The 23,882-nt window shown below is 42.5% G+C and overlaps 1 long non-coding RNA gene across 1 annotated transcript; it reads left to right on the plus strand.

Moving 5' to 3' along the window:
* Nucleotides 1-14,278: 14,278 nt before the first annotated feature.
* On the plus strand, nt 14,279-22,009 carry LOC142498543 (uncharacterized). The gene is made up of 3 exons (XR_012802460.1): nt 14,279-14,386; nt 17,225-17,376; nt 21,855-22,009. It is a non-coding gene; the product is annotated as an uncharacterized LOC142498543 (long non-coding RNA).
* The last annotated feature ends 1,873 nt before the right edge of the window (nt 22,010-23,882 follow it).

Consider the following 23,882-nt stretch of genomic DNA (forward strand, 5'->3'; position numbering starts at 1 on the left):
ACTAATTAAACTGGGCTCCATGTTGCTCTGCGCAGTTATTATCTCCACTGCGTAACATCAGTGTCCTGCTACTTTAGTGCTACCTATAATATACTTACAGTTACCATGTATCCTATTTTACCTGACACGCCAATCACTTGAATAAGCCCTTAGGTTGTTCCCAGCAAAGGTGTCTTATGGAAAAGCACTGCTTAGTAAATATGACCCACTATGATTTATCTTTTACTGTCGCGGCCGAGTTTATTCTTACCTTTACCCGGTCTCGGCCGCGACAGATACCGGGCGCGCGCCGAGATGTCTCGCACGCGCGCCGGAGCCTCGGAGGATCGGTCCTCCGATCGAGGCGCCCCCCTCCCCTCTCCGGGTCCCCCGGAGCCACCCACCGCCATCCCCCACAATAGAGCAACCCAGGGCTCCCTCGGGGTGAAACGTGACCGCGCATCGATGACGCGTGGCACGCCGAGGGAAAAAAACGAGCAAGCCGGGAAATCTCCCGACTTGCGGCTCTAGCCTACTAAGGATAAAGTGTGTCGCCACTGTATAGAGCTCTAGTAATGGACTCTATACACGGCAAAACATTACAAGAGCAGTGAATCCCAGCACCCAAAAATGTACGATCAACTGTGTGTTGCTAATGGAAGAGGGAAATGCAGTGACTTAGACCTCAAACTGGTGTCTCCAATTTAAGAGAAACAATGTCTTCAAAGCACAGGTGTCCTCTACGACGTACAAGGCAGAGCCCTACTCACAAGTTCATAATGAAGTTCTCCATTTAATGTGACAGTGGGGCCTATGCACTAAGCGTTCATAAGTAACTTATTGAGTACTTATCGCCGCTTTTCGGCAGGTTCATGAACTCGTGCAATTCTAGTAGCAGCGATTAGGTTATCGACCACTATCGCGGCTCTAGAATGGTGAATTTCTGTCAAAATCATCACGTTAGGAAAATTTGGCATGAAGGTGTTGGAAACCTGCTTAGAATCGGCAAGACAGGACTTAGAGGACAAAAAATGCATTTTTTCCTGCATCGGATTGATGCCGGGGGTCCCCGGACCTGAAATCAACGCGGTGCTGCTACAGAGAGAGTCTCTCTCTCTCTCTGCAGTAGAAAGAACTCGCCGGGGTGAGCCCTTTTCAGAGGGTCGATCTTCACACCGCCGGCTACTCGCCCGTTTTGTGAATTTTGGTATCAAAGGTAATCGAGGCTTTCTGATACCGTGATAGCAACGCTCATAAAAACGGTGATTTATATGGCCCGTCAATTTTTTTTTTTTAATGAACCTTTAGTGCATAGGCCGCAGTGTCTTTCTACTGTTCTTGGCTGTCACATTACATGGAGAACTTCTTTATGAACTTGTGAGTAGAGGTCTACTTTGTATTTCTGTCCTACAGGAGACCTGCATTTTGAAGACATTGTTTGTCTGTGTTGCGTTGACTGCACAAACAGGATTCTCCTCGCCTAAAACCTGTTTCCCCGCACTTTGGAATTGTCCAATTTAAGAGGCCAGTTTTTTTTTAACTATTAAGCTATGCATTTACAAAGACCAGTGAGGATGTTAAATACTGTTCTCACAAAGTGCTACTTTCATGAAGATCCGTCCTCGTGTTGTGACTTCAATGAAGAAACCAACCCAAAACACCATGGGGAATTTATAGAAGAAGATACAATGTAATTGTACTGAGAGATATTTCTACAATATATATAGTACTCATGATTTGCACGGGAGGTCGTATCAACCGTTCTGTTTCTGGCTTTTGCTCCCTGTTTTAGTGGCATCTCAGTAGCTTAATTGTAAAGCTTTATTGCCAGTGCTTAAGCTGCTTTTGGAAGGACACCAACAGACCCTTCCTCAGGATTGTTGTTTGAATGACTATGGACTTACAGGTACTTCTCCCAAATGTCGTGAGCTGTTGACGGTGTGAGCATTTGGTATCTTTTACACTTCGACCAAAAATGTACTAAGTATTTTTTTTATTGCTGAGTCTTGCCTTTGTCTCATCTCACTGCCAAGTTTGCAGAGGTTCTAAAGTGAACCTGTGGGCATTTTGGGGCCTGCTGTCATGCCAGAACTTTGCAGTGCATATATGTATATTTATTCAATATTCGTTATATAATAATAATGCTGTTTGGATCATTTTCTCTTGTAGTGCCTCTTGAAAAAGCACAATTTTTCCGCCTTTTTTGTGAAATATAAAAGAAAACAAAATGTGTTTTATTGCAGTAACAACAATGTGAATACAGAGTAACATATTGTAAATGTTCTCCCCCCCCCCCATGTAAATCTTTATCTTTGTTATCACTAAGTGATAATCAATTTTTAACTTATGTGCATTGTTAGGCAGATAGAATTTTTGGGTTGTTGGAATAAAACTCATTCAATAAATCCTGACTTAATTTGTCCAGTCGACACCTGGCCCTGAAGTTCTTCACCAATGATTTTGGTTATTACGGTATATATATATATATATATATATATATATATATATATATATATATATATATATATATATCACACACACACACACACACACACACACATTTGTCTGCATATATATTTAATTAGCAGTGGAACTCTGTAGTGTAGGTTCTGTTGGAATTTAGTAACATTTTTGTAAATATTTTTTACTTTAATTAGAGAGTCTCCATTGAAGTCTATAAACCAATGAAGCTACGGCTGCGTCCCCACTGGCGCTGACCGCGCTCATGCTTGAGAGTTGGTGATGTCATCAACTCTCAAAGCATGAGCGCAGGGTGTCCTGCCTAATTTTGCAAGCGGGAGCGTGGGGCATGGATCGGGGCTGTTTGTGTCTGTGAGTGTGTGTGTGTGGCGGTGTTCTGTGTGCACTTACCTCTGATAAGCGTGCTTCAATCTCAATTTTTGTTGTCTCCCCAAGCGCCGAGCTTGGGAGAGCGTACGTCCACGAGCCGCGTGAGCGGGGACATCAGAATTCACATTGCAAGAACCTTGGCAAGCATTGTGCGCTCAGCGCCAGCGGGACGCAGCCTAAGAATGTGTGAGACTGCCTTCCAATGGGTGAGTCATTCCAGAGTAGCACTTCACAGGCTGGGGAACTGAAAGGATTTTTATACAATCACATGCAGAGGTCCATGTATCAGGGCAATGCTAGAGCAAAACAATTGCAAAGGGAGGTACTGTACTATCATCTTGTATCAATTTGCCACAATGTTACTTAAATACTATACGTGATCTTGGATTTCAGGTCAATAGGAGGATTACGTTTGGGAGGTACCTGACACACATACTGTATTATAATGCAGGGGTTCTCAACTCCAGTCCACAAGCCCCCCCTCCACCCCCCCCCCCCCCCCCCCCCCCCACCAACAAGTCAGGTTTCCAGGATATCCCAGCACAGATGGCTCAGCCAGAGCTACCTGTGCTGAAGCTGGTATATCCTGAAAACCTGTTGGAGGGCTTGAGGACTAGAGTTGAGCAACACTGTTATAATGGGGTGTATCTAATCCTGTGTCATTTCTACCTTAAGTCTGCATGAAAAGCTCTGAAAGCTTTTAGGTATAAGCCTTCCTGTCTAACAATTTGATATTAATTCATTGACACGTGTCTTACGTTTGATGCAACTAAAAGCAGCAAACAGAGCTACTTTAAGTGTGCTTTAATTAGATACATAGACCCAGTAGGGTAATTTGGCCTTTTAAAACATTGCAGAGAAAATCTCCAAACCGACAACCTAGCCACGATCTCACCGCCTCCCCCCGGCATGCTACGCTGATACTCTTGAGGAAGCTGAGTGTATCAGCGAAACATGTCGGGTTCCTGGTCTGCAGAGAGAACGGAGGAGACGCGTCTGGGTTCCCCGGACAACCAAAAACGGGAGGTGCTGATCGAGCGGTCACGTGAGATGCCAAAAGGCAGTGGTGGCGATGAGATAGCAGCGAGGATGTCACTTTGGATATTTTCTCCGCAATGTTTTAAAAAACTCTCTACGCATATTTTTTACATTTGTCCAAATAAAGTTTGTTTATAATATCTGCACTACTGTATTGCGTTTTTTCTCCACTTTCCTCCGAGATTGATTGCAGTCTGCAGACTGAGCCACAGTTTGCCACTGTATGGGATAGGCTCATTTAATCCAATTACATGTGAGTAAACACTTCAGATGAATTCGCAGACCACATGCCTAGCGTGACGATATTGCGCCATTGGTTTTTCCTGTTTTCTTTCCCACATATTTGACTACGTCCACTGCCCCCCTAAAACTTCGAGATTCTACATGTGTTTGGGACCAAGGAGACAATTCCTTTTTTGGGTTTAAGTCAGGGATTTTTTGTTTATTCACAGTCCTTCCTTATCCAAATGATCAGATTCCTTCCTGGATTAATGCTTTCCTATATTTAATTTATTTGGCATATCCATATACATTTCCTTTCTAAATAATGTCTAAAGGTGTTTTAAGACACCAGGGGCGATTTTCTTGTGGCTGCGAGTTTGTTGTTCTTGTCAAAATGCGCGGTTTGACATGTTCGCAAGTCGTGGAATAAAATGTGACAAATAGCCGTATTCTGTATCACAAATCGCAGCGTTTACACCGCGTCTATTGAAATTGAGAATCCGCGTGGGTAAACGGCCAAATCCGCGCGGATTGTACTTTGGTTTGAAGTAGAATTAGCATAACATCGTGAGAGCACGCATCGCACACACTATATTAAGCAGCCATTTTAGACAGCGTGTGTCAGTGCTGTGGGGAGTGAAGGAGGCACAGCCTGGGCTAGGAGTTTTCAAACAGTGTGGCGTCCGTGCTGGCTATTTGTAGCCCACTGATGGGAGACCAGGCGAGCAATGCTCTGCCTGACCTCCTAGGGGAATCTAGGCAGGGAGGCACAGTGGAGCAGGTTGAGATAGGCTCTCAGCTCAGTGCACAGCAGAGAGTGCAAGCAAACGCTATGCTAGAGCAACATAGGGACCTGTTCACGGACAAGCCGACATTACAGATCACCCAGTGCTTACTGGTGATCAGAGACCTCTGCATAAGCATGCTTATCGAATATCAGCATAGGTGCAAAGCAGTATAGAGAAGGAAGTGGAAGAGATGCTGGCCCTAGGGGTAATTGTGCCCTCTCAGAGCCCTTGGGCTTGTCCGGTAGTCCTGGTACCTAAGAAGGACGGAACCACTCGGTTCTGTGTGGACGTCCGGCAGCTCAATGCTGAGACGGTGTCATATGCTTATCCCATGTCCCACATGGGTGAGCTCTTAGATGAGCTTGCCAGGGCAAAGTATCTGACTACTATGGATTTGTCCAAAGTGTATTGGCAAATCCCTCTGACCCAGGAGGCTAGGGAGAAGTCAGCATCCATTACTCCAAGTGGCCTCTATGAATTTTTGGTGATGCCGTTTGGGATGAAGAATGCCCCGGCTACCTTCCAACGTCTGGTCAATAGGTTACTGGAAGGGATGCAAAGTTTTGCAAGGGCATATCTGGATGACATTGCTGTGTTCAGTACTTCATGGGACTCACATTTAGTGCATGTAGCTGCGGTGCTGAAAAGGATCAGGGAAGCAGGGCTGACACTGAAGCCTGCAAAGTGTCTAGTGGGTATGGCAGAAGTGTTATACTTAGGGCACAGAGTGGGTGTAGGGCACCTTAAGCTGGAACCAGCTAATGTGGAAGCTATAGTGCAGTGGCCAGTACCTAGGACCAAGAAGCAGGTCATGGCTTTTTTAGGCACCGCAGGCTACTATAGGAAGTTTGTCCCTCAGTATAGTGCCATTGCTAAACCCCTGACTGACTTGACTCAGCAACGACTCCCAGTTTTGGTAGCCTGGTAACCTGCCTGTGTAAAGACTTTCCAGGCATTGAAGACAGCACTGGCTAGTGCTCCTATTCTGGCTGCATCAGACTACACCAAGACGTTTCTTGTGCAGACCGATGCTTCCGACTATGGTATCGATGCTGTACTCAGCCAAGTGGCCGAGGAGGGGGGTGAGCATCCTGTGGTATACTTGAGCAGGAAACTGCTACCCAGAAAAGTGGCTTATGCGACAATCGAAAAGGAATGCTTTGTCATCGTTTAGGCGCTGAGGAAACTGCAGCCCTATTTGTATGGCAGGGCATTCACAGTGATCATGGAACACAACCCACTAAGTTAGTTACAAAGGGTGTCGGGGAGAATGGCAAACTGCTGCGCTGGAGTCTTGCATTGCAAGAGTTTGACTTTACTATTCAACACAAGAAAGGCAGTGAGCATGGAAATGCTGATGGACTCTCCCGACAGGACATTCCCTGAGAGCCAAAGTCCTCAAGAAGTACCAGGCTGGTGGAGCCAACGGACTGGGTGACTGCCACCCAGCCTTCATCTTGTGGGGGGAGGTGTGACAGTGAGGGGGTAACCAGGCTCTCAATAAAGCTATTAATTCCGTCTGGTTACCTCTGATCCATATTTGGGGCTTTAGAGTGTCAGCTCTTGAACCTGTTTATTGTATCTGAAATGTATGTAATTGTGCGACAATAAAGAATGTTCTGTGTTTTACCTTTCCAGGTGTGCCAGCAAGCAGAGATTGCTAGGCTATGAGTTTCAAGGGGGGGGTTTACAGAGAAAGTCTTGTCAGAATGTGTCTAGGTAGCCGGGTTCCAGAGTTGCTGGATACTGCAAAAAATGTACCCGGGAATCAGGTTGGATTCTTGGGTACATTGAGACACATTGCTCCAGCAAAATCCCCCCTTGAAAACGCTTGCGTGACTCACCACTAGGATTCCGTGCTTCAGCACAGATCAGAAAGGTAAATGGGGCATAGGGATTTGTGGTATCACTGAAAAGGTAAAGGGGTCACTAGTATAAGTGGGGATGCCCAGTTAATGCCCTGATCACCCAGAACCTGGTATAGGGGTTCTGGGGGTACTCCAACCATAGATAAGGTTCTGAGGTTTTTTTTAAAAGTCTAAGTCCCGTTTTCAGTGTATGGGGGATACGGCTAGTGAAAATGAACAAATGAATGCACGCTTTTTCATTCTATTCCCCATAACCAAAGGACTTAGAAAAAATATGTGAAAGTACATTTTATTTAAGTGTATAAAAGTACATATGCTTGTGCACGGTATATGAGCTGGGGACTTCCAAGTCCTCGGTTCCGAGAGACCATGTGGCTACCAAGCTTGGTGCCATCAAGTCTACTCGGGTCCCGGATATGAAAGCCTCAGAGGTTGCCAAGGTGTTAAAGCCATTAAGGCAGCGGAGTTAGCCTCAAGTACTCACGTCCCGGGATGAATAGAAGTCATCGGACCACCCTTTGCCCAGCCCCAGACTTTGAGGAGCCTAACTCCGCGGGTGGCTTCTGACTGACCAGTGGCAGAGGTGCCAGGTTGGCCCATGCCCTTGGCAGCCTGGCAGCACACTGATAGGCTAGTAGGATTCTTCCCACACTCGGATTGGCTGTAGTATTTCATCAATGAACTCTGAAATACTATAAGAAACCCTCAGCCAATCCTTTCGCAAGATTCTAAGCGCCAAGACAGCAGCGGCAAATTCAAAATCACCAAAAGATGCTCTTGGAAAAATAGTAGCGAGCCGGCTTCAGAAATTTCAGGGCCAAGTTGTGAGAATAGAACGTAGCGGTCGTGGCTGGAATTGCAAGCCGAAAGGAGTACCAGGATGTTTGGTACTATCTCCCGGTCAAGGGATTTTGGCATCTCCGGAGCGGAAACAGTGGTGGTGTCAGGAACTTCATGCCGATTTGAATTCCAGCACATCTCGAGACAAGTCCCGGTCAACCTAAAGACTTTGTTTTACCTCTTATTTCACATAGGAAAGTCTAATTTTGTAGCCCAGACTCCCAGTAAGTGTGTTTTCTGCTATATTTTGTAATCCACTGTGTGTATGTCTGTTTCTATGGAATAAATGACAATTTGTTTTACTATCTTGTTTTGCTCAGTGAATGATCCCGGTAAAAAGGTGTAAATACCTGGTCTCCCGTGACAGTGAGATGTGCAACATTTAAAAAAATGGCATTGCAAGGCAAGAAACCACAACAACAGAATTGTTGAAATTAGCCATGCAGGACAGAACAAGTTCATCTACTTCCAGACGGGCCCCGTACATGACAAGGAGACAAGCAAATATCAAGAGAGCCGCCAACAGCCACAGTGCAACTGTCAGCACCCAAAGGGGCTCAAAAAAAAGAATGATTTCAAATACAGATTTGAAATATATATTTCAGAAAATTATTTGAGTTTGTTTTTAATTTGGACGAACAAGTTTCTTAACTACATAAAGTGCTTCATATTTTGTAATCAAACCGATGCTCTTTGAATTATTGCATTTGCCCGATTATAGGGTGGCCATGAATATAAAGCAACCCCCTAATTTCAGTAGTCGCTGGAAAGAAAAAAGTTTACACACGCACATACATACATACACACACACACTCTCTGTGTATCTGTCGCTGTGTCTCTCTGTCTCTGTGTCTTTCTCTCTCGGTTTGAGATTCCTGCCACAAGCAACATGGCTGCTTGAGGCCCCCAAAGTGGAGCTTCCTCCGTTTTACCCTCCTACCTCATACATCCAACTGCTGATTGGCTTGCCAAGTGGGCGGGGGCCGATTATAAGGCAAGTATGTACTTTTCAACTTAACTTTATTGAAAAAAACATTGCATTATAATCGGACAAAACCGTTTTGATTACAAATCAAAATTACATTCAAATTGAAAGAGTTAATTTAAGTCAATTTTAATTCACACTCTCAGTGGTCACAAAATATTCCATTACATGATAGGAAATTGCTTCCATCAACAATAACATTAAATAATAACTTGTTAATAATATGACAGTAAATACCTGTCATTTAATTAGACAATCAGGCATGTAATGTGTGCCAGGTAGTTCATATGCATGTAATAATGTATTTGTGTGTAATGATAATTACTGTATATAGGTGAACATCTGTTTTTAGCAATGTACATCCTGAGTTAGCCAGTGGTGTAGAAGGGCAGAAATGAAAATAGAACAGTTAATTAGGCATATCAGTTAGGTAAGCAGGGTCTCAGCAGACCTGAAATAGGCTGTGTGGTTTTGCAATTCTGTATCTATTGAGGCTATAAAGGCTTTGTCTACCTACCCCTTGATTCCCACACCTCCCCCCCCACACACACACCCCACCTACAACCCGAGACTACACAGTTTTGAAAATTAAACTGTTAGCCAGCCCGCTAGTCCCTGTATGCAGATAACCCCGTGCGTCCTGCAAGTAGTGTGGCAGGAAACCGTTATGCCGCCTCCGGCTGGTCTCACACCACGTGCTGAGAATACTCCACACCCAGTTCCTTTTTTTGGCTGCCTGGGCTCAACCACCTCAGTTGGAGCCCAGCTTCCTAAGACTTGGGCAGGGGTACAGCTCGGCGGTATAAGTCGGCCCCATCGGCCTGCACAATCTCCACGGGGGAATTTACTATGGGACCCAACTGCATAAGTTGCCTAAATTGGCGCCTCAGTTTTTGGCGTTTCTCGGCACCCTTAAGTTGACTGGCCTGACAGTTCCACCGAAGCTGTGACAATGGATCTGGTGACAGAAACTTAAGAGAAATTGTTAGACATAACAAAGCTATTTTCAGAGCTGGGAGGGTGAGAAAAGAAACAATTAGTTACCTTCCAGAACACGACGAAGGGTATTTAAGCCCAATGCCTCGCCCCCTTTCTTCCCCCAACGGTTCTTGGTCGGCTCCCCTGCCCTCCCTGTTGCCGCGAACATTACTATTCGAATAACCTCATGGAGAGGGGGAGGGGGCAAGCAACTCAGTAAAATCACTGAGGTACTTCAGCCAATTCTGCTGCCTCTGTCTTGTCTTTTCACCAGCCTTATTCTGACTCCTGCACACTGTGGCAAGTGGTAGAGGCAGGTTGTTAACTCACTCCCTTTAGATGCACACTGAGTCCTTTCTTCTTGTTCTTTTATTGTAAAGGCAAACAATAACAAGAAAGTAGAGGAACTGGGGTAGGTGACATAAGTCAGGGAGAGGTAAATTAAGATGCTTTCTACCAGGAGATGGGATGACTATAAGGGATCTGTCTAAACATTCAGGATGAATGCTGACAGGAAGTGATTTCATCTGGTCCGATTCCACCATGGCCATCTTGCTTCCTGGCAAATCCTGCTCTTTCTCCCCTGACAGGAAATCGGCCTCTCTTTGGTTGTCATTGTCAGCAGCTGCCTCTGGCCTTTAAAAGGCAGGCAGTTGCTACTAGTTTTTGCTCGTGCAAACTACTGGTTACTTTGTCCTGTCTGAGCTCCCCCTTGCCTTTGTTTTGCCTGCTGCCTATCTTGACCTTGGAACAGAATCTGACTATCCCTTGCCTGCCACCTGTCTCAACCTCGGAACCGGACCTTACTACCCTTTGCCTGCTGCTTGCCCCGACCCCGGAACATACCTGATTACCCTTGCATCCCAGGTCTCTGATCCCCGGCCAAGGTCAGTGTATACTCCCTTCCTCTGCCTTGCGGGTCCGTATCCTGTTTGCAGTCAGCAACGTTACAATGACAGACTGCTCCTAATGGCTGCTGGATCCAAAAGAAAGCACACTTTCCTGGCCAGGCAAGAACACACAAAGGACTATACCATTTAACAAAAAAAAGCAGGGGAGTAAAGCCAAACCAACTGAGGTTTGAGCAGAGGGGGGTTGCCAAGGCAACATGCTGGGAGCAAATGGAAAGCTAAATTTGTAGCAACAATGTTGCAACTTACACTGAGGAGTGCCGGCAGTCTAAGGTGGCGTCAATGCCGGCGAAGACCGAGCGGAGGCGTGTGTGCGGCGCGATCAGATTGCCATAAGGCATTGAGCACACTCATAGACCGCGTGTGCATGTGCGTGCAACAGCAGGAGGTGGCACGCGGTGCGTGAGGATTCAGTTAAATCTGATTCCTCGGCGCAACAGGCAGGTCACATGAGCGATTTGCCCAATGAGGGCGAACCAGCTCCGTGACGTCACAGACATGCCCCTAGACACACCCCCCCCACGGCACATCTACCTTTGTCACAAAATGCTCCTGCTTAACACGGGTGACGTCACTCGTGCGGTCGCCTCCGCTCGGTCTTCTGGTACATGGATGCAGCCTACGAACAGGGAAAACATACAACTGGTTCCAGGACAAGCCTAGAGTTGGCAAGACAAAATCTGCAACTTATTTATATCAGTTTTGTCTTTCTGAGTTAACAGAGCTACTAGAATTGTAGTAAGTTCGAAAAATTGCTCCTTTCAGCCATTATGGGCCTCATGCAGTAAGCGCCGATAAGGCTTTTATCTGCATTTTCCCGCCAAAATTGGATTTGAGATTCAATAAGCGCCGATAAGTGCTCAAAATCGGCAGTTTTTCTTGCCGATAAAAATTTATCGGCATGCGGCTGCCGATAACCCACTTATCGGCACTTATCGGCAGTTTTTGAAATCGGCTGTATTCAAGTAGCCTCGATCAGTTTATCGGTGCTGATCGGCACTCAGAAATGGAGATTTCATCGGCAATTGGTCCCGCCAACTAAAGTTGGCAAGTTGGAGAGGAGAAGCATCGGCAAGGTTGCCGGGACGGCACTTAGAAAAAAAAGCTCATCTCTACATCAATGGAGTCAATGGAGCGGGGACTTATAAAATTATAGGACTGTTTACGTTCTATTGCTTATAATAAAAATGTGCTTGGCATTACAGTGTCGAGGTCATTCACTTCGTTGTGTCAGCGCTTACGTTTATTATTGGCATAACATTGTACTTTTCAATGTTATGATGATTTGCGTGTCACATTAGTCTTAATGTTATGATGTGTCAATGGAAAATCCTATACTCAACTCTTAAAGTAACAGGTCACATAATATGAAACATGTTTCTTAAGTGTGCTTCAATTTATTATATGATGTAACAGATTTCACACATCTAACAGATCCAGCGTATAGTAATGTTGGTATACATTACAGAATGCGTTGAATGTGTAACACATGATCAAATGTAAATGTAGCTGTTTGTTTTCATGTTTACATGTACTTTGTGACCTCCCTCTTTTGATGACGTCCGCAATTGGACACTCAATAACATTGCATGTTTACATTGTACACGATGCATTAGAATCACTTCATGCTAACTTATACGCACATCTATAATAGTTACTCATTTTTACACGATTGAAACTGAATCAATAGCAAGTATCCTGATGGCATTAAATTATGCATATGCACATTACAATTAGTTCATGTGAACAGGTGACAATAACATGCCAAATTACACATGTTGCAACGTAGTTTCTCAACGTCAATGTCATGGTTGTATCCTAATTAGATGACTGAGTGTTGCGTTCTGAAGTGGTACATGCATTACACATTCCAGAAATACTTGCCAATAAATGGTTGTATAGTACAAAGCTTAACGTTACATCATTCTCAAATATCATGATTGCCTGGTGAACACACATAAATAATCCTTTTAATTGGTACTGGATACACGTTGGGAGTGAACAACTTGGATATGTTAATGTAACACCTTGCACTTCATCAAGTCACCTGACATCATCACATAGGTATTTAAAGGAGGGCAATTACCTGCGCATTGACAGCTACAGACCTGAAAATGATGCAAATGTTTATGAGACGGAGGAAGATTCTATTGGACGAGAGGCTTGCTGATGGAGAGGATGTTACAGGCCAAGGAAGGGACAGAGACAAGGACAGGCACGCGGACAGGAGAGGGAGAGGGAGAGGGAGAGGGCAAGGAGATGAGAGGAGAAGAGAGAGGAGAGAAGTTGTGCCTCGTCCTCGTTTGTACAGGGAGAGAACCAAGTTAGATGGGATGAGTGAGGAGGAGATTGTAAGTCTCTATCATTTGAGTTCAGCAGCAATCTTGGCTCTTTATGAAGAGATACAGGGAGATTTAGATTTTGTGACAGCCAGAGGTCGTGCAGTCCCTGGGCTTGTTAAAATGCTGTGCTCATTACATTATCTTGCTTCCGCGTCATTCCAGACAACTGTGGGCATAGTGGGCGGGGTCTCGCAATCTACATTCTCGTGGGCCTTTACCCAGTTTCTATGTGCACTGAATAGACGCGCTAGGAATTATATTAATTTTCCTACAGAGCACACAGAGTGGCTGGAAGTGAGGAATGGCTTTTATACCATAGCTGGGATACCATGTGTAATGGGTGCAATAGAGTGCACCCATGTTGCTTTGATCCCGCCTAGTCAGAGTCAGCATGCTTACAGCAACTGTAAGCACTACCATTCCCTGAATATACAGGTGGTATGCGATGCCACGATGAAGATTATGCATGTGGTAGCCAAATTCCCTGGTTCCAGTCACGATTCCTCTATCCTGAGAAACTCATCAGTCTTCCATGCTTTCGAAGAAGGCTATTTTGGACCTGGTTGGCTGGTGGATGAGTACATATTATGATGTGTTAACAAACAACTCTAGTTTTTATATGAACTGTTCAATGTAATAATGTTAACACAAATTGTTTCATTTTTTTGGCACGATGGATTATAGGTGACTCAGGATACGAAATTAGGCCATGGCTGTTGACCCCTGTGGCAAATCCTCAATGTGAAGCAGAGGAGAGGTACAATGTTGCCCATATATCTACCCGATCCGTCATAGAGAGGACATTTGGGCTTCTGAAAACACGATTTCGGTGTTTAGATAGAACAGGGGGGGCATTGCAATATAAGCCTGCTAAAGTGTCAGATATTGTCATTGCATGTTGCATTTTGCACAATCTGGCACTCCGCAATAATGTACAAACCGACATACGTCAGGGCTTGGAGGAGGAGCATCCCTTAAATTTACCAGCTGACACTGAGCAAACAGCCGGTGGTGTGGAGACACGTCGGAATGTCATAAACACCTATTTTTCATGTAAGCAAATACATATATGTTCATAGAACTACATAGACGTATTAATTCATTGTAATGATAAATACATTTGTACAAATACCATTCACTTAGGAAACAGATGAATATGGTTCGCACACCTTTCTCTTCTCTGCTGTGTGGACAATTGCATGTGACACCGGTATGTCATTCATCAACAGGTTGTATTATACTTCTTACCAATAAAAGGTGTTGTGTGTACGTGAAGAAAAATGTGTACAAAATCTATATTTTATGTACATGCTATTTTTGGTTATGCGTACACAATAACCCTACTATGTCGATAGTCAATAGCTAGTGCAGTATGGTTACATACAATGTTTCTTTTGGAGTGTGACATGATGTGTACACTATTGTGTATTTAAGATCATATTTGACGTATTATAGATTTTGTTTCATATCACATACAAAATTGTCACTTCTGTGTGTTGCTTACCTTAATGAACATGTCATGACAATGATTTATATTCATTCATGTTTTCTTTTTCAAGGTATATCACTCCAATTTCTGCTCATGGTATGTATTTCAATTCACATCTGTCATAAGATGTGCAAACCTCGATACAGGTATAGTTACAGGATGTATAAACAGAACGTAATGAAAAAGATGTGACAATTGAAACATGTCGTTTCTGTATTGTGTCCGTGCGTTTATCTACACTTGGTGGATATTGTGCAGTTTGTTTTCTTATCAATACGTACATTACATAACATGTAATTTTGGCAACGTTACAACATCCATTCATGGAATATACGGTGAGGGGAGAGAAGGGGATAAACCCTGCCCAGCTAGTGATTATGGGAGGAGAACATCTATTCATGCACATGAGCGATTGTAACACTCAATGCATGTTTGTATGAAAAGACCCTAATGTGTTAAACATCATTAACATTGCAATGTATGTGATTAGTTCTTCTCTCACTTCATCTTCATTACTACATTGTCACATGTGTATGTATAAGTCAAATATGTGTGTTGATTTGACGTTCATCTAACATTTGTCAAAATGTTAACACCATTCCAAAGTATAGTTTTTGAAATTCTCAACTTTTCCTAAATCATTCAACACAATGACAATGTAGTTATTACATTTTTTATTTCATTCACTTTACTTATTCAAAATGATCATGATCTTTTATAACTACTGTCAACATATGATCATAAATGAAGTATACATTTACATATGCACACATTTCAGCAACCTACTGTGTGTGTGTGTGTGTTGTAGTTTTGGTGTGATGCATGTATTTCTACCACAAATAATATAAACCAACATAATAATGTTGCTTTTATCATCGGCCTCACTTAGCTAGTATGTGTTGAACGTTTACTAATAACACTAAACTATAGTTACTCATGTGAATTAAATGTACACACAAAAGTTAATGGTTTAAAGATCTTTACCTAACATTCATTAGCTCATGCATGTTAGGTTACCACTACAACTTAGGTGATAATATAAAATGCTCACGACTAAACAGTTTCTATCACCTCACTATTGTTATTGTGTACGTTCAGATACAATGTCGACGAGTTGTTATGTACCATTTACATTTTTTGACAAGTCACACGTGAGATTATAATATATAGTAGATTAATGTGTTTGCTGAGTGATAATGTTGGTTGCATATATCACATGGCAATACATATAATGTTAGTAGAAAAGAAAAAAATATCAATAGAAGTTCTAACTTCAGTGCTTAGCAACATCATTAAGTTAATTAAGTGCATAGTAAATATTTGCACTATAGGATAACATTATGTAGTGATTGTTAATCTGCGCACCAATCTTTGAAAGCATTGTTACATATTTATTATAATAGTTGTTCGCTAGTCGTCACAATCATCTAATATAACAATTGGGCCATCTGAAATCATACATTGGTCCCATGTATTCATCCTCGACATCTGTGAAATACAGCAAACACATGATGTTCAAAGATGGCACATTTATCTATGTCTCAGCATGACAACGCTTAACACATCTCTACATGATTGTGGATATTCACGCATAAGTTACGTATATGTTTAAACTGCAATGATAAAACTACAGATACAGAACTGTCTCATTTTTCAAATCGCGTTGCTGGCATTACTACTGATACACTGGCGACACACTTTATTCGAGCTCGGCTAGTCCCACGAATTCGGGTATACTCGGGTGTATTGAGGTTTGTGACTGTTTTCTGCCCGAGTGCATTGAGGTATTTTCCGGCAGGGATTGAAGCATTTTATTCCCGCTGGCTGCAATACTGCACAGTATATATATATACTGCATTACAATTCATGAATTTATGCCATCTGGTAGACACGCGAAGCATTGCAGCCTATTAAATCCTAATCATTATCATTTAACAGATCAGCCGCCCATCAGCCATGCATGAACCATGGCTGGGAAGGCAAACGCAACGGGGCTTGTCTGAGGTGAGGAGCGGCGCATTCCAGGTATCTGCCAGGTACATACTGGGTATTTGCTCGAATAAAGTGTGTCGCAGCAGTATGTTGGTTCCGGTGCCTGTATACATAATAATGTGCGCGCACAACGTCTGTTGCGCGCGCACGTCACGAATGTGTGGACTAAGTCTTAGCGCATGCGCAAAACGATGTGTACGCTGTGCGTTCAATACATGTCCCTCCATGGTGCTGTTAGCATTACGCATATCATGGCTGAAAGTTATGATATGGAAGCGAAACAAATTCACTTCAACATACGTAATATCTAAACTTTGTAAACGGACGTGTGCCCACGGCAAAAACGGATGATCAGCCAATGAGCGAACAAAATTCGTGTGACGTCATGTTAAGGCACCGTGAAATGCACGCAAAAACCCCTCCCACTGAATGAACATTGGCCTCCAGCGCTGTGCACGCACCGCCCCACCGACGCGCTTGCATGACACACTGCACTGACCGTAACAATAAGCTATGGGCACAGCCAATACTGTTTCATGCGTGCACATCGGTTGGGGGTGGGGCTTGCATCGGTAACCTTTTTAAGGACGCCTTGGGACATGACCAGGTTCCCACGTCATATGTGGGCGACACTTTGTTTTTATATGTTGAATGCTAAACAATGAGGTGTGTGTGTGTGTTACAGTTAGTGTAACATGTTGAAATGATACTTTAAAAACGATAAGCATCTATGATTTAGGACTCCGTCACCAATGTGTACTAATGGTTCGTCATGTAGTATATTGTTACAGGAAATAATGTCTTTGTGCACGCTACATGTAAGGCTGTCTGCAATGTTAAGCTGTATACACTCATTTGGCTAACAAATGGTGTATATTATTAATGTACACATATATAATTTGAGTAAAGGCATAACGAAATTTGTATTTACCATTCTTGTAGAAGTCAAAACTGATTTGGCTGCAACTGCTCGCTCCAGGAAGGCACAACAGTATCATCCATGGTTGAGGCAACCGTTGAATCTTGAATCACACACATCTCCATGAGGGCGTCATATGGATCTGCAGTGGCTTCTTCAAACAAGACGTCCGGAGGTACGTACAGTTGTTGGTTGTTTTCCCATCCACATTGGTATTGCCCATATAAGTTTGGATACATATCATAGTAGTTATGTCCATTTGCATCTGGTCTTGATGAATGTAGGGTGCAGGTATATCAGCAGACGCAACAGTCGGTGCGGCTTCAGTGTAACTGGTATTAGGCAAAAATATGCTATTTAACAGAAGATATGTTCCATGTTCCATGGTAAGTTTAAATGATGGCGCAACATGCCAGCATCCATATCGTTGATCTAGCCAATCATGGACACGCTCAAAACATTCATTTGCGGATAAAGTGAATCGTACAGTACAGAAGTTTTAAAATTTCGTTGTTTGTCAGGTTCTTGGTAGTATGGATATTTCTTTTGGATCAAGTCATAGATTTTGGCAACGTTTGCACTTTTCTCTGGCGTTGATTCGATTGCTTCATAAATCATAAATTTGTATGATTTACGTGGATGGCTGTGCAATGTGGAAGCTTCGGCCATTTCTTCTCTCTTCAAGTGTACAGTGTCTAAGTTGTATTGTATTGTATGTCTTTATTTATATAGCGCCATTAATGTACATAGCGCTTCACAGTAGTAATACATGTGGTAATCGAATAAATAACAGATAATATAAATAACAGATCATGGGAATAAGTGCTTTAGACATAAACATAACATTAAGGAAGAGGAGTCCCTGCCACGAGGAGCTTACAATCTAATTGGTAGGTAGAGAGAACGTACAGAGACAGTAGGAGGGAGTTCTGGTAAGTGCGTCTACAGGGGGCCAAGCTTTATGTATCATGTGTTCAGAATGTTCACAGTGCTATTCGTATACTTCTTTAAGCAAGTGTGTCTTAAGGTGGGTCTTAAAGGTGGATAGAGAGGGTGCTAGACGGGTACTGAGGGGAAGGGCATTCCAGAGGTGTGGGGCAGTCAGTGAAAAAGGTTTAAGGCGGGAGAGGGCATTAGATAAAAAGGGGGTAGAAAGAAGACATCCTTGAGCAGAACGCAAGAGTCGGGATGGTGCCTAGCGAGAATTTAGGGCTGAGATGTAAGGAGGGGCAGAAGAGTGTAAAGCTTTAAAAGTGAGGAGAAGAATGGAGTGTGAGATGCGGGATTTGATCGGAAGCCAGGAGAGGGATTTCAGGAGGGGAGATGCTGAGACAGATCTAGGAAAGAGTAGAGTGATTCTGGCAGCAGCATTTAGGATAGATTGTAGGGGAGACAGGTGAGAGGCAGGAAGGCCGGACAGCAGGAGGTTACAGTAATCAAGACAGGAGAGAATGAGGGCCTGAGTCAGAGTTTTAGCAGTCGAGCAACAGAGGAAAGGGCGTATCTTTGTTATATTGCGGAGGAAAAAGCGACAAGTTTTAGAAATGTTTTGAATATGAGGGGCGAATGTGATAGAGGAGTCGAGTATGACCCCTAGGCAGCGTGCTTGGGCTACTGGGTGAATGATCGTAGTTCCAACAGTAATGTGGAAGGAGGTAGTTGGGCCAGGTTTGGGAGGAAGTATGAGGAGCTCTGTTTTAGCCATGTTGAGTTTAAGGCGACGGAGTGCCATCCAGGATGATATAGCAGAGAGACATTCAGAAACTTTGGTCTGTATAGCAGGTGTGAGGTCGGGTGTTGAAAAGTATATTTGTGTGTCGTCAGCATAGAGGTGATATTTAAACCCAAAAGATGTTATTAGGTCACCTAGAGAGAGTATGTACAGAGAAAAGAGAAGAGGTCCTAGGACAGAGCCCTGGGGTACCCCCACAGAGAGATCAATAGAGGAGGAGGAGGTGTTAGCAGAAGAGACACTGAAAGTACGATGGGAGAGGTAGGATGAGATTGAGGATAGAGCTTTGTTCCGAATACCAAGAGTGTGGAGATTGTGAAGGAGAAGAGGGTGATCCACAGTATCAAATGCTGCAGATAGGTCGAGTAATATGAGCAGAGTGTAATGACCTCTGTCTTTGGCAGTATGGAGGTCATCAGTTATTTTAGTGAGGGCTGAGCAGTGGAGTGAGCAGTGCGGGAGCCAGATTGTAGAGGGTCTAGGAGAGAATAGGTGTTGAGAAAATGAAGAAAAAGTTGAACGCATACGGATGTGTGCTGAATGTGTGAATAGTTACATGTTATCTCCGCGGTTTGTTCCAAGGTTATAATACAACCTAGCAGTTATACGCCTAGGTTTTCTCCCACAAGAAATTTGTTACAATAATTGGCTGAAATTCTTTGGGTAAGATACTCTTTTCACAGGAATCAAAACTTTACTTTCGGCTTAGGCAATCAACATGTGCAAAACAAGTTGACTCTTTGAATTAGAATAACAATGTGTGTGAAATCATCTACAGTGCTATGATGAACAGATTTCTGGTTACACTTAGCTAGATTTAACCATACACACATCTCTCTGTTTGTCTCTTTTTCTGTTTTTCTCTCTCTCTGTTTCTCTCTGTTTCTCTCTCTTTCTCTCTCTGTTTCTCTCTCTCTTTGACTCACTCTGTTAGTCTCTCTTGATATATACATAGATATAGATTATATATATATAAATGTAGAGGTATCAGTACCGTGTTAGCCGAGCTTCAATAATCAAAAAAATAAATAGATGATACCGTTCTGTGGCTAACGAAATGCTTTTATTTGTGCGAGCTTTCGAGATACACTGATCTCTTCTTCCGGCGATGTTGCTTCATTCATTGTAACATCGCCGGAAGAAGAGATCAGTGTATCTCGAAAGCTCGCACAAATAAAAGCATTTCGTTAGCCACAGAACGGTATCATCTATTTATTTTTTTGATTATATATATAAATAAATATATATATAATTAGATATATATAAATATATCAACATATATATTTATCTATATATAATTAAGTATATATTGTGTGTAGAGATATATATGTAAATATATATGTAGATATATATGTATATATATATATATATATATATATATATATATATATATATATATATAGCTACATTGAAGGCCTTGTGTGCAAACACGCCTTGTTGTAATTATCTTAACAGTTCATTACAGTTTATAACATTACTGGGTGAGTATGTTTGAGGGCCTATTTGAGTCAGCTGTGTAGAAGTTGTATTTAACAGCAAACAAGGCCTCTTTTCAACCATGAAGGCCTGTACTGTTCATTCTGATTATATATATATATTATATATAGAGTGCTAAACTAAAGCCATTGATGTGTGTAAGTAGGCCTTGTTGTAATCATATTCAAAGTTAAATACAGGTGAGTGAATTATGGGTTCAATCATACTGATCCCATAATTTTAGCAAGTGTCCTAACATTTATATCTCATTAACACAAGGCTTGTTTGCTGACAACAGTGGCAGATATATATATATATATATATATATCAGTTAATATATATATATATATATATATACACACACACACATACACACACACACACACCCACCCACCCACCCACCCACACACACACACACACACACACACACACACACACACACACACACACACACACACACAGAGACTACAGATATATTCATAGAGACTACAGATATATTCATACACACTTACAGATCTGTTATTGTAACCAAAAATCATACATGATCACATGCCAACATTATGAACTATGAAAGAAGATTAAGGTAAGTAATGTCTTACAGAGTTAAGACACCAGAAAACATAACATAAAAATATATGCTGTTATATGGGTAGTTACTTAAAGTTGTATGTCAATAATATTAGCATGAAATGACTATCTACATTACAAAAATAACCCAGATACATCTCATCTTGAACAAGAGCTAAGTGAATGTCAGCTTCCATTAACATGGCAAGTGTGTAATAATGTTGTACCATTAATCAACTGATGATTAATACATATTCATATGTTATCAAATATGCCTTCATTCAGTCAGTGAGCATTTCTAAACATTCATGTGTACAGTACAAGGACATACTTGAATGTTAGCAAGCATCTGTACATGATCATACATACACTATGCATGAAATAGTCTGCAGTAAACACCACCAGGACACCAACAAATGTAGTGAATGTGATTATTTATTTTTGTTTATCCTTTTGAGAGCGAGTCACAGGCCTGCTTGTTGGATGTTGTGTTTGCCTTTTCCCTTTGGCAACTACTCTGCCCTTAACTGTACGACTTGTCTGTGGCACTGGGTGTGGGCTGTTGCACTTCAGGGGCACTGGGTGTGGGCTGTTGCACTTCAGGGGCACTGGGTGTGGGCTGTTGCATTTCAGGGGCACTGGGTGTGGCTGTTGCACTTCAGTGGCACTAAGTGTGGGCTGTTGCACTTCAGGGGCACTGGGTGTGGGCTGTGGCACTTCAGGGGCATTGGGTGTGGGCTGTGGTAGTTGTGAAGCAGTTGATAAACATTGCAAGAGTAATGGTGGAGCAGTTTCTTGTTTTGGTGTTTTAATCTTTTTCCAAAAGCTGGTTAGTAGTAATTGTTGTCCTAACTTTCTTTTTCGTGTCTCATTTGTAGGTGTCGGTTCCAGATTTTGAACAGATGTAAGCGGTTGGATGTTGAGAGGGACCTGCACAGAACTTGCACCTACTGTACCGGTATCATCCAGAACTGGGGAATGAAGCACTGATGACTCAGGAGAAAAAGTTGGAGCATGTAAAGATCCATCCTCAGATGGGGTAAAGTGGAATTGTTGTTCTCTTGCTGTCATTCGCAACTGATTTGCTTGGCTGACATTCAGAACTAGTGCTTGTACACTGGCGACACACTTTATTCGAGCTCGGCTAGTCCCACGAATTCGGGTATACCCGGGTGTATTGAGGTTTGTGACTGTTTTCTGCCCGAGTGCATTGAGGTATTTTCCAGGCAGGGATTGAAGCATTTTATTCCCACTGGCTGCAATACTGCACAGTATATATATATATATATACTGCATTACAATTCATGAATTTATGCCATCTGGTAGACACGCGAAGCATTGCAGCCTATTAAATCCTAATCATTATCATTTAACAGATCAGCCGCCCGTCAGCCAGGCATGAACCCAGGCTGGGAAGGCAAACGCAACGGGGCTTGTCAGAGGTGAGGAGCGGCGCATTCCAGGTATCTGCCAGGTACATACTGGGTATTTGCTCGAATAAAGTGTGTCGGTGCAGTAATGTCCTGTTTACATTTTGGATTTCTTTAGGAACTTGGATGATGACTTTTTGAATTTGTGACAGTTCTGATATTGACCTTTCATGCATCCTTTCATGCAGTGACAGCATCCTTTCAAGCACTGACATCACTTCTGAATGGCGATGATTTTCTTCACCCAAGATTCGTTCTTCAGAAGCTGCAATAGCTGAGTAGGTGTCACGAGCAGGAGGACTTGAATGCTGTGTTAATCCAGGAGTGGCAACAGCTTCATGGTCACTTGAGTGAATGTGTCCTTGAGCGGCAACATCTGGTTCTACAAATAAAGAAAGACATTATGAACTGCCATGGAACTTTCACTTGTTTTTCAATATAATGATAGTTGTTCTCATAGTGGAACACATAACATGTTTCCATAATTTTTCATTTGTGTCCAATTAAAAGATGATGCTTGAAGTAACAATGATGTTTCGACTCAGTCTGAAAGAAGAATGAATGAAAGGTTGTTGTAACCTCACAACTCCTAGCTGACAGGTTACATCACACACAATACATGTTGTCAGGAAACACTACATCTTCTGTGACAATAACTGATGTGAAGTTAATTACATGTGAAAGGCATTTATTTTGCATGGCACATGAAATTCAACAAATGTACACATTAGATTTGCTGCACCTCAATCACTCACCTTCCATGCTTGATGATGACCTTGATGAGACAGGTGATGAGACATGTTCAGTGTCAGGTGTCCCAGGAGCTGCAGGAGCAACTATATAGAAGAATAACATCAGAATTTTATTGACATGTGTACATAATTAGCATGAAGTCTGTGTAGTGGGAGTATTTATGGCAAAATATCAGCATCACATAACGAAATGACAATGATATGTTTCAGGCAAGCTGTACATTATTCATCTTAACATAAATGTACATGTGAACCTAAGTGGGACATTTATTTTAAACACCATACAACATACAATGTTCATGCAGGAATGCTTTGTAAAATTAAGTGTTCTGTTGTACATACACTGCATATGTTGTGTAGTAATCGAACAATAATAATGTACATCACTACCATGACAGCAAAGTTGACTCTGCTTATAATTCAGTACCTACTAATTGTGGAAATGTGAATGAATGTTTTTAGTGATCTGTCTGAACATTTAAGAGAAGCAGGTGTAGCGCTCAATGTCTAGAGGATATTTGGACTGGGGCGCTCCCTAGATTTCGTGGCTTAAAAAGTTGTTGTAACGCCTTACTCTGTTAAAAATAATAAAATATACAAATATGGTTTTGTGTTTGTGGTGCAAAAGAGTATATAGAAAAACATATACTGGCCCTTTTTGCTGATTTTTGTGGTTGCTGCTTGACCTTGGAGAAGGGAATCCCGTGTCCTTCTCAGCGTGGCA

This window comes from Ascaphus truei, chromosome 7, assembly GCF_040206685.1.
Source record: "Ascaphus truei isolate aAscTru1 chromosome 7, aAscTru1.hap1, whole genome shotgun sequence".
Lineage (NCBI taxonomy): Eukaryota > Metazoa > Chordata > Amphibia > Anura > Ascaphidae > Ascaphus > Ascaphus truei.